This window comes from Oncorhynchus gorbuscha, linkage group LG02 (assembly GCF_021184085.1).
Source record: "Oncorhynchus gorbuscha isolate QuinsamMale2020 ecotype Even-year linkage group LG02, OgorEven_v1.0, whole genome shotgun sequence".
Lineage (NCBI taxonomy): Eukaryota > Metazoa > Chordata > Actinopteri > Salmoniformes > Salmonidae > Oncorhynchus > Oncorhynchus gorbuscha.
The window spans coordinates 39,428,417-39,441,145 of record NC_060174.1 but is presented as its reverse complement, the minus strand read 5'-3'; the positions used below and the strand labels follow the sequence as shown (position 1 = coordinate 39,441,145).

The 12,729-nt window shown below is 41.7% G+C and overlaps 1 long non-coding RNA gene across 2 annotated transcripts; it reads right to left on the bottom strand.

Annotated features, from left to right (window-relative positions):
• Positions 1-3,044: 3,044 nt before the first annotated feature.
• LOC123992746 lies at positions 3,045-10,929 on the bottom strand. 2 transcript variants are annotated; one of them, XR_006831305.1, is made up of 4 exons: positions 10,606-10,929; positions 9,546-9,921; positions 6,569-6,716; positions 3,045-3,594 (listed from the first exon to the last, which is right to left on the bottom strand). It is a non-coding gene; the product is annotated as an uncharacterized LOC123992746 (long non-coding RNA). The 2 variants fall into 2 exon arrangements; XR_006831306.1 differs by having other exon boundaries at positions 6,569-6,652.
• Between the last annotated feature and the right edge of the window lie 1,800 nt (positions 10,930-12,729).

The following is a 12,729-nucleotide window of genomic DNA, read 5'->3' as shown; positions in this document are numbered from 1 at the left end:
TGATTTTTGCAATAGCATATATGAAATTGTATTTATTTGACTCTTATAATACATTGGCACAGAATGGGATTGCTCGATGCCCAGTTTTTCTAGTGTTAATTGCCAGAGTTTGTACACCTCTGTAACGGCTTTCTTCCTGGGAAGGAGAGGAGGACCAAAATGCAGCGTGGTTATTGTTAAACATCCTTAATGAAAGATGAAAATGTAAACACTATACAAATACAAAATAAGAAAACGTGGCAAAACCGAAACAGTCCTAACTGGTGCAGAGAACACAGAGACAGGAAATCATCCACAAAATACCCAAAGAATATGGCTGCCTAAATATGGCTCCCAATCAGAGACAACGATAAACACCTGCCTCTGATTGAGAACCAATCCAGGCAACCATAGACTTACCTAGACAACTAAAAGAACACAACCCCATAAATCTACAAAAACCCTTAGACAAGACAAACACATAAATCACCCATGTCACACTCTGGCCTAACCAACATAATAAAGAAAACACAGAATACTAAGGCCAGGGCGTGACAGCCTCTGGGTCAAAATTCTATAAAGATCCTGCAAAAAAAAGGACCATATACATTTCAGGTAAAATCTCCCAGGACAAATTAGCTATAGCAAGCTCGCTAAATGTCCATGAATGTTTAACGTGTTTCGACATGCCCCAAAATAATATAGTTGGTTCACAGTTGGTTTTGATATTTTACCCTGCGTGCCATGATCATGTCTAGTGTGGATGAACAAAATCAACATGCGGACGATGACACATGTGGAGGCATGCGAGTGGCCGGTGTAGTCAGAATGTAAGGCGTTTCCATTATGTTGCATCCATATCGATTGGTGTCTCTTGATTTTTACACAGATCTAATACATGTGTGTTACCACACTGGTCACCTGGGCCATACATCCCGTAGTAAAATGTGTATGGATCCAAGGAGAGACTTACAGACAACTCACACATGAATGCACACACGCACTCACTCCTATCCAACAGAGTTACAACAGAAGCCACAGGCAAGGCCGTGCCACAAACACTTAGTTTTCATTGTCTTTCTTTTATCATACACCTTCCCACAGGGCTGCCCTCAGAGACAATGACTCCCCCCAGACACCTATTTAAGGAGTTTGCTTTAGCGAGACGCAGACAGTGAACGGTTGGGTTCTGACAGGCTGTCATCTGATGGATTTTCCTGTGTTTATGGACCCTATTAACATTTGGACCTTGGAACAGGCCCAGCTGTGACAGGTGTATCAACTTCACGGGCTGACTGCAATATGAACAAAAATAAAATCGAATGAACCCTTTATTAAAGCCCTTGACCGCCTGTAGGCCAGAGGGAGCTTGTGTGGGACAGTGATGCTGGGAGACAAGGGGAGAATAGATCTGCTAAGAGGAAAACAAAGAGGGGAGAGCGGCTGTCAATGTCTGGTAAAACACCATGATCAACCTCTGAGGTGACAGATGCTTTAGAAGTGAGAAAATGTGGCTAGGGGGGTGGATGGGTATTTGGTTTGTGTGTGTGTGTGTGTGTGCGTGTGTCATGAAAATATTTGCTTTATGAGTGATTTGAACAAGATAATTCTGTTTTTATTTTCATTCAATTCAAACATTTATCATGCACAAACTCTCCACCATACCAGTATTACCTCCTCAAACTCAAAACTGTTTTTCGTCCATAGATGCATTGCACACCACACAATCCTATAGAAGGACCTGCAGCTTAAGACCAGAACAGCCTATCACCCTCTTCCCTCCAGGAAAACAATAACCAAATGTAGCAGGTGTCAAAGCAACGCCTGAGCGGAGTACACAAATCTGGTTTTCAGTGGAAAAGGAAGCTAGGTTCAAACAGCTGTATCCTTGAAAACCAAATGCATCTGGCTGTTGGCAACTCCACTAGTGTGGGATAACAGATACAAATTGGGCAACTCGAACCTCCCTTCACCCAGGCCCAACTTTCAGGCCGCAAAATTCAGCCCATTATCCAAGGTTTTACTGCTGTGGTCTGTGTGCTTTGTTGTTCCCATGGACACAGACAACATACAGTGCATTCAGAAAGCATTTAGACCCCTTCCATTTTTCCACATTTTGTTACGTTACAGACTTATTCTAAAATGGATTAAATAAACCATTTTCCTCATCAATCTACACACAATACCCCATAATGACAAAGCAAAGCAGGATTTTAGATTTTTTTTCAAATAATAATACAAATATAAGTAAGTATTCAGACCCTTTGCCATGAGACTTGAAATTTAGCTCAGGTGCATCCTGTTTTCATTGATCACCCTTTCAGATGATTGGAGTATATCTGTGATAAATATGATATGATATGATATGATATGATTAACCTCTCTTGGGTAGGGGGAAGTATTTTGTTACTCAGGCCCAGAAGCTAGGATATGCATATAATTGATAGAGTTGGATAGAAAACACTCTACAGTTTCTAAAACGTTTGTGTGTAGGTTAAGTGTAGGTTAAGTAAAGTGATATTTCAGTTTTTTAGTTGTAATACATTTGCTTTGTCATTATGGGGTATTGTGTGCAGTAGATAGACAAGGGGAAAAAACGATTTAACGATTTAACGTAACAAAATGTGGAAAACATTCAAGGGGTCTGAATTCGTTCCAAATGCACTGTATATATATTATATATTATGTATTCTTAAAGGGAGAGAGAGTGAGAGATGGCAGAGAGGGAGGGACAAAGGTGCAAAAAGAGAGAGAGGAAGGGGGAACAAAGGAGCGTAAGAGAGGTATAGGGGGGAGAGTAGGGTATGTTGAGCCATGTTTTGCATTCAGCATCATTCCATCAAGGGATATAGGAATACAAAGAACGCAATATAGTATTCTTTCTTGCAAAGATATATACAGTACCCGTCAAACGTTTGGACACACCTACTCATTCAAGGGTTTTTCTTCGTATTCTTACTATGTTCTACATTGTAGAATAATAGTGTGGAATCATGTAGTAGCCAAAAAAGTGTTAAACAAATCAAAATCTATGTTATATTTCAGATTCTTCAAAGTAGCCACCCTTTGCCTTGATGACAGCTTTGCACACTCTTGGCATTCTCTCAACCAGCTTCACCGGGAATGCTTTTCCGACAGTCTTGAAGGAGTTCCCACAGATGCTGAGCACTTGCTGGTGTAACTATGCACGCTGAGGGTCAGGAAGCAAGTTCAGGGAGTGAATATATTGAATAAATAAATTAAACAAACAGTGCACCGACATGGAACAGAAAAAGATACAATGACGACTCGGGAATAAACCAAAGGGAGTGACATATAAAGGGCAGATAATCAAAGACATGGAGTCCAGATGAGAGTTGTAATGCGCAATTACGCATTATGATGGTAACAGGTGTGCGACATGACGAGCAGACTGGTGACCAAGAGGCCGGAGAGGGAGCACACGTGACAGTTAGCTGCTTTTCCTTAACTCTGCAGTCCAACTCATTCCAAACCATCTCAATTGGGTTGAGGTCATTTGGTTGTGGAGGGCAGGTCATCTGACGCAGTACTCCATCACTCTCCTTCTTCGTCAAATAGCCCTTACACAGCCTGGAGGTGTGTTGGGTCACTGTCCTGTTGAAAAAGAAATGATAGTCCAATTAAGCGAAAAGTTGGCATATCTCTGCAGAATGCTGTGGTAGCCATGCTGGTTAAGTGTGCCTTGAATTCCAAATAAACCTCTTCCTAAATATTTGGACAATTTTGTGTATGGTTTCCTATAAACAAGGGTGGCTCAATGTACCCCACACTCCCTTTAAGAGAAATTAACAATGTGTTTACTGTAAGAGTGTGAGTGTAAGTTGACTGACTGGCTGGCTCCCCCTTGCACTGGTCCTCAATGTTAGGGGGATCTGCTCAAAGACAGGCTCCACTGGTACAGGCTCAATTATCCTTTACCTGTCATCCCTCGTAAGCTGGCCATCCTCTTACCTCCACTCCCTTCTGCTCCCTCCATTCCCACCCTCGCAAAAGTTTGGTTCATTTTCAGCCACATGAAACACCTAACATCGGTATGGACATCCAGCCAGACACACACTCTAAAGTATACACACACAGATCACATTCATGCACACCTTTTAAGTCATGGAATGAGAACTCTCAAATGCAACTGTAATCCTAAAAAGGTACTATTTAGGACCTAAAAGGGTTCCTCATCTGTCCCCATAGAAAAACCCTTTGAATAACCCTTTTGGGTTCCATGAAAAACTCTTTCCACAGAGGTGTTCTTCCTAGAACCAAAAAGGGCTCTACCTAGAACCAAAAAGGGTTGTCCTATGGGGGCAGCCGAAGAACCCTTTTGGAACCCTTTTTTCTAAGTGTGTGATCATTTGCTAAATTGGGACAAAATCAATGCTGAAAGTTATGGTGCTGGATTTTTATGAGGAAGAGAATGTAATTTGAAATTGAAATGTTCTCTCTGTCACGGAGACTTGTGCTTACCCCTACTCCACTGTCTTCCGTCCTCCCCTCCCTCCCTACCTCCCTACCTCCCTCCCTACCTCCCTACCTCCCTCCCTACCTCCCTACCTCCCTACCTCCCTCCCTCTTTCTCTATCACCCAGTACAGGAGGAATACAAAGGAGCCTGAGAGAGGGAGGGCTTAGCAGGCAGGATCAAGTGAGAGGTCATTTCTGCTGTCTCACCTCAGCACTTTTCCTCATTCTACTCGGATTAACTCTAATAATCTATCTCAGTCTTTTCGCTGTTCACAAAGAAAGGGTGAATGGAAGAGACCGAGAGGAGTGAGATAGTGAAGGATGTGTCCGCTCCATCTATCAACCTCCCTTAAGAACGGCATTCAATGTCTGGATCCAGTCTAGATCCCTCTGGGAAGTGATACCCTTGGAAATGATCGTGCGCTTTCGCACGCATGTTGATTTTGTACATCCACACCAGACACGATCCAAGACATGCAGGTTGTAATATCAAAACAAACTCTGAACCAACTATATTAATTTGGGGACAGGTCGATACACGTGAATGGACATTTAGCTAGCTAGCTTGCTGTTGCTAGCTATTTTTTTCCTGTGATATAAACATTGGCTTGTTATTCACCAAGAAATGCACAAGGTCCTTTTTTCTGGATCTTGTAGAATTGTTATCCATTTTGAGTCACACAAAATCATGTGTTCTCTACTTCAACATTTAATCCACAGATAAAAGAGGAAACTAATAGTTTCTAGTAATCTTTCCTCCTTCAATAGCTGTCTTCTTCTTCTGTGGACTTCATATGTCAGTTGGCAACCAACTTTAAGGTGCAATACCACAACCAACTGGAATGGAGTTTGGACCTCAATTCATCTTTCAATCACCCATGTGGGTATATACTCCTAAAAACCAATGAGGAAATGGGAGAGGCTGGACTTGCAGCGCATCACATGTCAAAAATAGAAGTTCTATTTCAGTGCCTGGCTATGCAAACGCTCGCAAGCAGTTTAGATTAAACTATTGAATAGCATGCACACAACGCGAGTGGTGTGGTCAGCATGTAAGAGAGAAACAGGACACACCAATGACTCCAAACGACATGGCTTCAACGTTATGGAATTGGTATGGCACAATTCCATACTGAAGCTATTGGTGTCAACTATGCTAGTTACTGATGAGTAGCAATACAGAACAGTAGAGCTAATAGAGCTGCATAATCTGCTATCTTCAACTCCAGTTCATTTGTATCTGTAGATAAACACTTCATCAAAACTGCAATTAATTAAAAATGTTGTTAGATGTTGTTCTGGCATTTGCAAAACAACCTTTTAGCTAATCGGGTCTTGGGGAAAAGCAATGTTTTGCTGCCAGATAATCATTTTTATGGTAATCTACAGGGCTAGAAAGCCATTCCACAACCATCTGACAGTGATTTATGAAACACAGAAACCCGAGGAGAGAATGTATTCTCAGTCAGTCAGTCAGTCTGGACTGCCATTGGGAGTACGTATAACGGTCTACGGCAGTCTCTCAGCATCCTTCAAAGCCAAGATTATGCACATAATTTTTATGTTTGATTGTGGCAACTTGCAACCTAGCAACTTGCTTCACAATTCACCTATGAATAGAGACTCCAGCAGCACCTGTCAGACCAGGGACTTTTACGGTAGCAAAAGTTGATTTAAAGGCTACATGTCTTTCACACTGGAGAGCACTGTCTAGGTTATCTACAGATTAATCTGTATTCTCTTCCAGGAAGTCAAAAGGACAAGTCTCTCAGTACTGTTCGACGAGAGCGGTATTGTTTTGGCTCAAGGAAACTTCTCTATGTACTATCAAGTCATTTTCAGATGCATATATTGAGGGATATGGTACAGTATGTGCACCCTCAGACAAATTATTGGTTGAGCTAGCACACATTTACCCAGGGCACAATGCCATACACAGACACACACATCAACATGCAAGTGGGCAGCCCCTGGTCATCAGGTAATGAGTCTCTCTGCCAGCTCTTCACAGACCAGTGACATGTCCATTAAGCAGCAGGGATCCCATTACCACTCTCAACAGCCTCGCTGTCACGATCAACACATATAATTACTTACAACACCTGACTCACCCATGGTAATTGTTCCTCTCATCCAAACCCTTGTCTCTCTCCTTCTTGATCTTGGTTTTTCTTCTGCTTCTCTTCTTCCACGTTCTGTACAGTACCAATTTTATCCAAAAGAGAGAGAGATGTCAATGCTCTCCCAGTGATACATCTGCTGTGAGAAAGAGTCCTTGATCAGTAACTTACGATCATGAATATAGAGCAGCAGTGGAATCAGACAAAACAAAAGCCAACAAAACGTTTCTCGTATGGCCTAGGACTCTCTATTTCGCTCTCTCTCGCTCTCGCTCTCCCTCTCTATCGCTCTCCCACTCTCGCGTCTCTCGTCTCTCGTCTATCGCTCCTTTTCCTTACTCTCTCTTTCTCTCTCCTTTTCCTTTCTATCTCTGTCATTAAGCAAAAGCAATGCATTTACATAGTACATGAGTTAGATACACAGTGAGTACCAGACTACTTACTGTATCATCATTACTTATCAGTGGAGGCTGTTGAGGGGAGGACGGCTCATATTAATGGCTGGAACAGAGCGAATAGTATGGCAATTCACCACGTGTTTGATGTATCTGATACCATTCCACTTTTTCCACACCAGCCATTACCACGAGCCCATTCCCTCCAACCTCATGTGTTACTTATACATTATGTTACATAGAGCATCCTAGGGTACAGTTCTTGAATGCATGTATGACTAGAAGCATTCAGTGGCGTTGTCACTTATTTATTGGCATTTCGGATGCTCCTGTGTTTCTCTTCCTTGGATCTTCCATGTTTTCAGAAATCCACTGCTGTTTGTGACACAACAGCATCACCTGTGGGTGTTTAAGTGATCCACACTCTCACATTCCAGGTACCAGTCTGCCAACCTAAACTAATTTAAAATCATTGGTACTTTCAAAACAGCGATCTGACCTGTCATCATCATAAACAACATAAATACACACACACACACACACACACACACACACACACACACACACACACACACACACACACACACACACACACACACACACACACACACACACACTTTCTTCTTTTCGTCCAGTTAGACATTCAACAAATATACCAGCTCACTATTCATCAAAGAAAGGGAAAGCATTCTGAATAATTCACTCTTCTCTTGTGCTGCACATCAGGCGCGCAACTTTCACTTGGGACAGGGAGGACATGACCCCCCAACATTCTGAAATGACTTTCTTTAACAAAAAATCATTGTAATGTGATACAAAACACAGCAGCAGTGTGCTTTAGGGCCATGCTGATGCCTCAGAGCAGTCGGGTAGACTGTTTTCCGGCTTCAGCAGGCTGGACCCCATGAACCACACAGCGTGCGGACAGGCTGTGTGAAGGCAAAGCTTCTGAAAGGCTGGAGTATAGGACCAGCATGGGAGATGAAGAGAGGCAGCTGCTGTCTGTGTGTGTTAAACTTTTCTCTTAGTTGTAAAAGCAAGCAGAGAGGAAACTGGCTAATCTTTAGTTAACTGATAGTTAGCTGGCAAGATAACTGCTGTTTGACAGAAAACAAGTATTATTCCCAGAGCTAGTAGTGTAACTGACATGTTACATTAGCTAATGCTTCATTCCCTCTTGAATAAGGTGAATAAACTATAAGCAGATAGTTAACTAGCTAGTAGCTACCACAGCCAGTTCAGATCTAGCTAGTGAAGGGGTTAAACCAAGGCCTGATACCTTTTAAAGGGTTAATAAATTGTGTTATGATAAACTGTAAGGTCTCGTATTTAGGAGAGTGTGTGTGTGTGTTAACACCTGTTTTGAGTGTTGTGCCCTTCAGACACTATGAAAAAGCAGAAACCGCCTATGTTCATACTCCTCCTGTCTGGACCCCACCTGAGAATACAACTGGTTTTCTGAGAACACAAGGCTGCTGCAGGCCTGATGGAAACAGTCACTTGACAGAAGATGCTTGGACTTGCTATGACCCTATACTTGTGATGAAAGGTCTTGTGATGAAAGGTCAAGTTTTTTAAGTGTTTTTATTTACCTTTATTTAACTAGGCAGGTCAGTTAAGAACACATTTTTATTTTCAGTGATGACCTAGGAACAGTAGGTTAACTGCCTTGTTCAGGGGCATAATTAGAGATGTTCATCTTGTCAGCTCAGGGATTTGATCTTGCAATCTTTTGATTACTAGTTCAACACTCTAACCACTAGGCTACCTGCAGGCCACCAATTGCTGACAAGATGGTTGCTGCTGTCAGGGGGAGGGTAGATGTATTAAAATGTTGTTGCCAGGGAAACTCACGCAAGGAGGACTGGGAGAGGCTATATGAGTTACAGGATGTCTTAGACATTTGCAGAACCTGGGGAGAGCTCTCATGTGCTGTAGTCTGTATCTAACAGCTGTTGTGGCTATGTTATTTTTCTATTCTCAGTCACAGTAAACCTGAATCAAACGATGAAACCAGTGGCCAAACTACTGAAGACCAATATTCAGACTTTTTTCAGCACAATTTGAGTTTTTATTAGTCAATATAGCAATGTATTGATTTGTCAGATTCCCTAGCTATTTCCCTACTTTTCACAATGGCACAGTCACACCCTGATCTGTTTCACCTGGCCTTGTGCTTGCCTCGACCCCCCTTTAGGTGTCACATTCTTCCCCATTTTCCCCTGTGTATTTATACCTGTGTTTTCTGTCTGTCTGTTGCCAGTTCATCGTGTTTGTTCAAGCCTACCAGCATTTTCGTCTCAGCTCCTGTTTTTCCCTAGTCTCTCTTTTCTCGTCCTCCTATGTTTTGACCTTTGCCTGTCCTGACCCTTTACCCGCCTGCCTGACCACTGCCTATCTCTGACCCTGAGCCTGCCAGCCGTCCTATACCTTTGCTCCACCTCTGGATTACCATCCTGTACCTTGGTGTCTGCTCTGGATTATTGACCCCTGCCTGCCTTGACCTGTCATTTGCCTGCACCTGTGGTTACAATAAACATTGTTGCTTCACACAGTCTGCACTTGTGTCTTACCTTGATTCCTGATAGGAACGGATCAGCAGGATCAGATGGTGACAAGTGTCCCTACAGTGTCAGACAACCTTGGAAGACCAGTCTACGGAGCTCGGGTGAATTTTGCAGTATATTAACAATATTAGTGAATGATATCAAGTTCCATCTTGAGTTGATGGGCAGGCTACAGTCTGGGGTCTGGGAATAATGGTAATTTCAATTATTGAACCATTGATTCTATTCTTGGATAATATATAAATGTACACCCAGGTAATTATTTGGCATGCCTCATCTGAGCAGGATCAGATGGTGACAGGGGTACCATCAGGGTCAGGCAACCAGGGAAGACCAGTCTGTGATGGAGCAGAGGTGAATTTTTGTCTCTGTGCAGCAAACACTGGAAAAGCAAGAAGGTTCCAAGATTGAAATTATTATAAATCCTATTGAGGCGATGGGTTCCCCTATGGGAACTCCACCCCCCCCCCCGTTCGGCAGGGAATGCACAAATGTTCTTTAGAAATATTTAACCTCCACACATTAACAAGTCCAATACCTCAAATGAAAGATAAACACCTTGTTCATCTACCCAGTGTGTCAGATTTTTTTAAATGTTTTACGGCGAAAACACAACATATATTTATGTTAGACAACCACCAAACCAAAAGATATAGCAAAAGATATAAATCACAAAAGCAGGATTTTAAAAAAATCTATCACTAACCTCTTGAAAATCTTCATCAGATGACAGTCATATGACATGTTACACAGTACATTTATGTTTTTTTTTCGATAAATATGCATTTTATATCCATAAATCTCGGTTTACATTGACGCCATGTTCAGAAAATCCTCCAAAATATCCGGAGGAATTATAGAAAGCTACGCCAGATAACAGAAATACTCATCACAAACTTTGACTAAAGATACATGTTCTCCATATAATTAAAGATACACTGTTTCTTAATGCAACCGCTTAAAGCAAGCCTAACATTGCAATAATCTGAGATGGCGCTCAGACGTAACCATATTTCTGCGCCATGTTGGAGTCAACAGAAATATAAAATTACAACATAAATATTACCTTTGATGATCTTTCATCAGAATGTAGTGCAAGGAGTCCTAGTTCAACAATAAATCGTTTTGTTTCATAATGTTCAATTCTAGTGTCCAAGTAGCAGCATTTGCTACCACTTTCAGCTCACATGCCCAAAAAATGACTTCTGGTCCAGGATAACTTTGCATGAAAACTTCTAAAACTTCCAAAAGACATATTACAGGTCGAAGAAACTGGTCAAACTAAGTGCAGAATCAATCTTCAGGATGTTATAATCATATATATCCAATAGCATTCCAACCAGATCATTCGTTTTCATCTGGGGCTGATTGGAACAGCCGAAGCACTCAAAGACAAACGCGCCACAACAAAATGGTATTCTTTTGCGACACCAACTACTTTCCTTCCCATTAGGTCAAAGTTCACAGCAATTGCTCCATTACACTTTCTACTGAATGAGGACATCTAGTGGAAGACGTCGGAAGTGTTTCCAGATCCATAACTTGTTGGGAAGGGAGGTGGTGATGACGTCAAAGTTGCCCCAACTTTCAGGATTTCAAAACTTGTTTGGAAGATTGCCTGCCCTGTAAGTTCTGTTATACTCACATACATAATTCAAACGGTTTTAGAAACTTCATTAAAAATTCATTAAAAATCCTACAATTAGATTTTCTGGATTTCTTTTCTCATTTTGTCTGTCATAGTTGAAGTGTACCTATGATGAAAATTACAGGCCTCTCTCATCTTTTTAAGTGGGAGAACTTGCACAATTGGTGGCTGACTAAATACTTTTTTTGCCCCACTGTATTAAGGCAATCCTTAGCTGCTGGGCTGGTCAGTCCTGGCCCTGGGGGTCTGTTTTACTGTTACTTGTCCCTTTGGCCTTGGCCTAGCACACCTGAAACCAATGATCAATGTTTCACTAAGATTCTAAAGCTGAGTGGGGTGTGTTGCGTTGGGGGCGATGCAGGGCCGTCGACCCCTAGGGACAGGACGGGGTGACCCAGCTATATTGTGTGCAATTAAAAAGAGCTACAGTACAATTAGGCCTATGATATGGAGGATGTACTGTTTCTGTATGTTAATGTATGTTTTAATTAAGCTTTTGTTTTCCAAACATTTCCCTTGAGTCATAAAAAAAGTGTGAAGGAAATTGGGTTGAAGAGAGAGTTGAGTTATTGACAAGACTGGTCGGGGTTAGGCTTCCAGGTGGCTCGGGCTGGCTGAAATTTGATATAGAGGATGTCATAATAAAGACAATCAAAAGTTAAGTCATTTTGCATTATATTTGTAAGAGTTATTAATTTGTTAGGCTATTGGTTAAAGTTGCAAATCAATATTGATTATTTAATTATCATTGATCTAGTTCACTATTATCAATTACTTAAACATATTTAAAAATGATCGCTTACCTAGCTTGATGACTATCAGCATTTTTGCTTACTTTTTGTTGTTCTAAGTAGAGACTGTTAGAAGGGCCATGGGTCATTAGATTGTGAAGAAATGCAGGAAATTAGCTTTAGATACACCAAAAAATGTGAGGATCCCAGACCCCCCGCCAACTTATGTCCCCCCCACTTCTAAAACTAAACTTACGCCACTGCTGCTCATTACTGCAATGCACCTGCAACAAAGTATGCAGTACAAGACCATTGTTCTCTCTCGTTTTCTGGGAGGGAGAACACGTAAAATTACAATTTAGCCAGATAAATCGTCATTTATAGCTCTAATTGACGCTAATAAAATGATTTGTCTTTTCCCCCCGTGGATCATATGCTAATCAAAATGTGAAATATTAAAGATGACACCAACAGGGGTGATAAGCAGCAAATGAACAAGGTAGGGCAGAGGAGGAGAGGAGGATGGGGGGATTTGACGACTGTAATAGGCGTACGCCATTTAATGTGTTCTGTGCTCATTAGAGCATTGCAGAGCGGCGGCAGCTCCTGTACCTACTCCTGCACTCCTGTCTCGCCTAGCCAGAATGACAGCTATCTTGTCCCCTGTCAAAGTGATGGCCATAACTGCTGACTGGAATGAGTTATTAGGGGCTTCAGAGAGGGCCCTTAGCGTGAATTATTGTCCCCTTAGGCCTGATATATATGATTCAATACTGTAGAAATTTAGCACTCTAAACTTTCATATAGGATT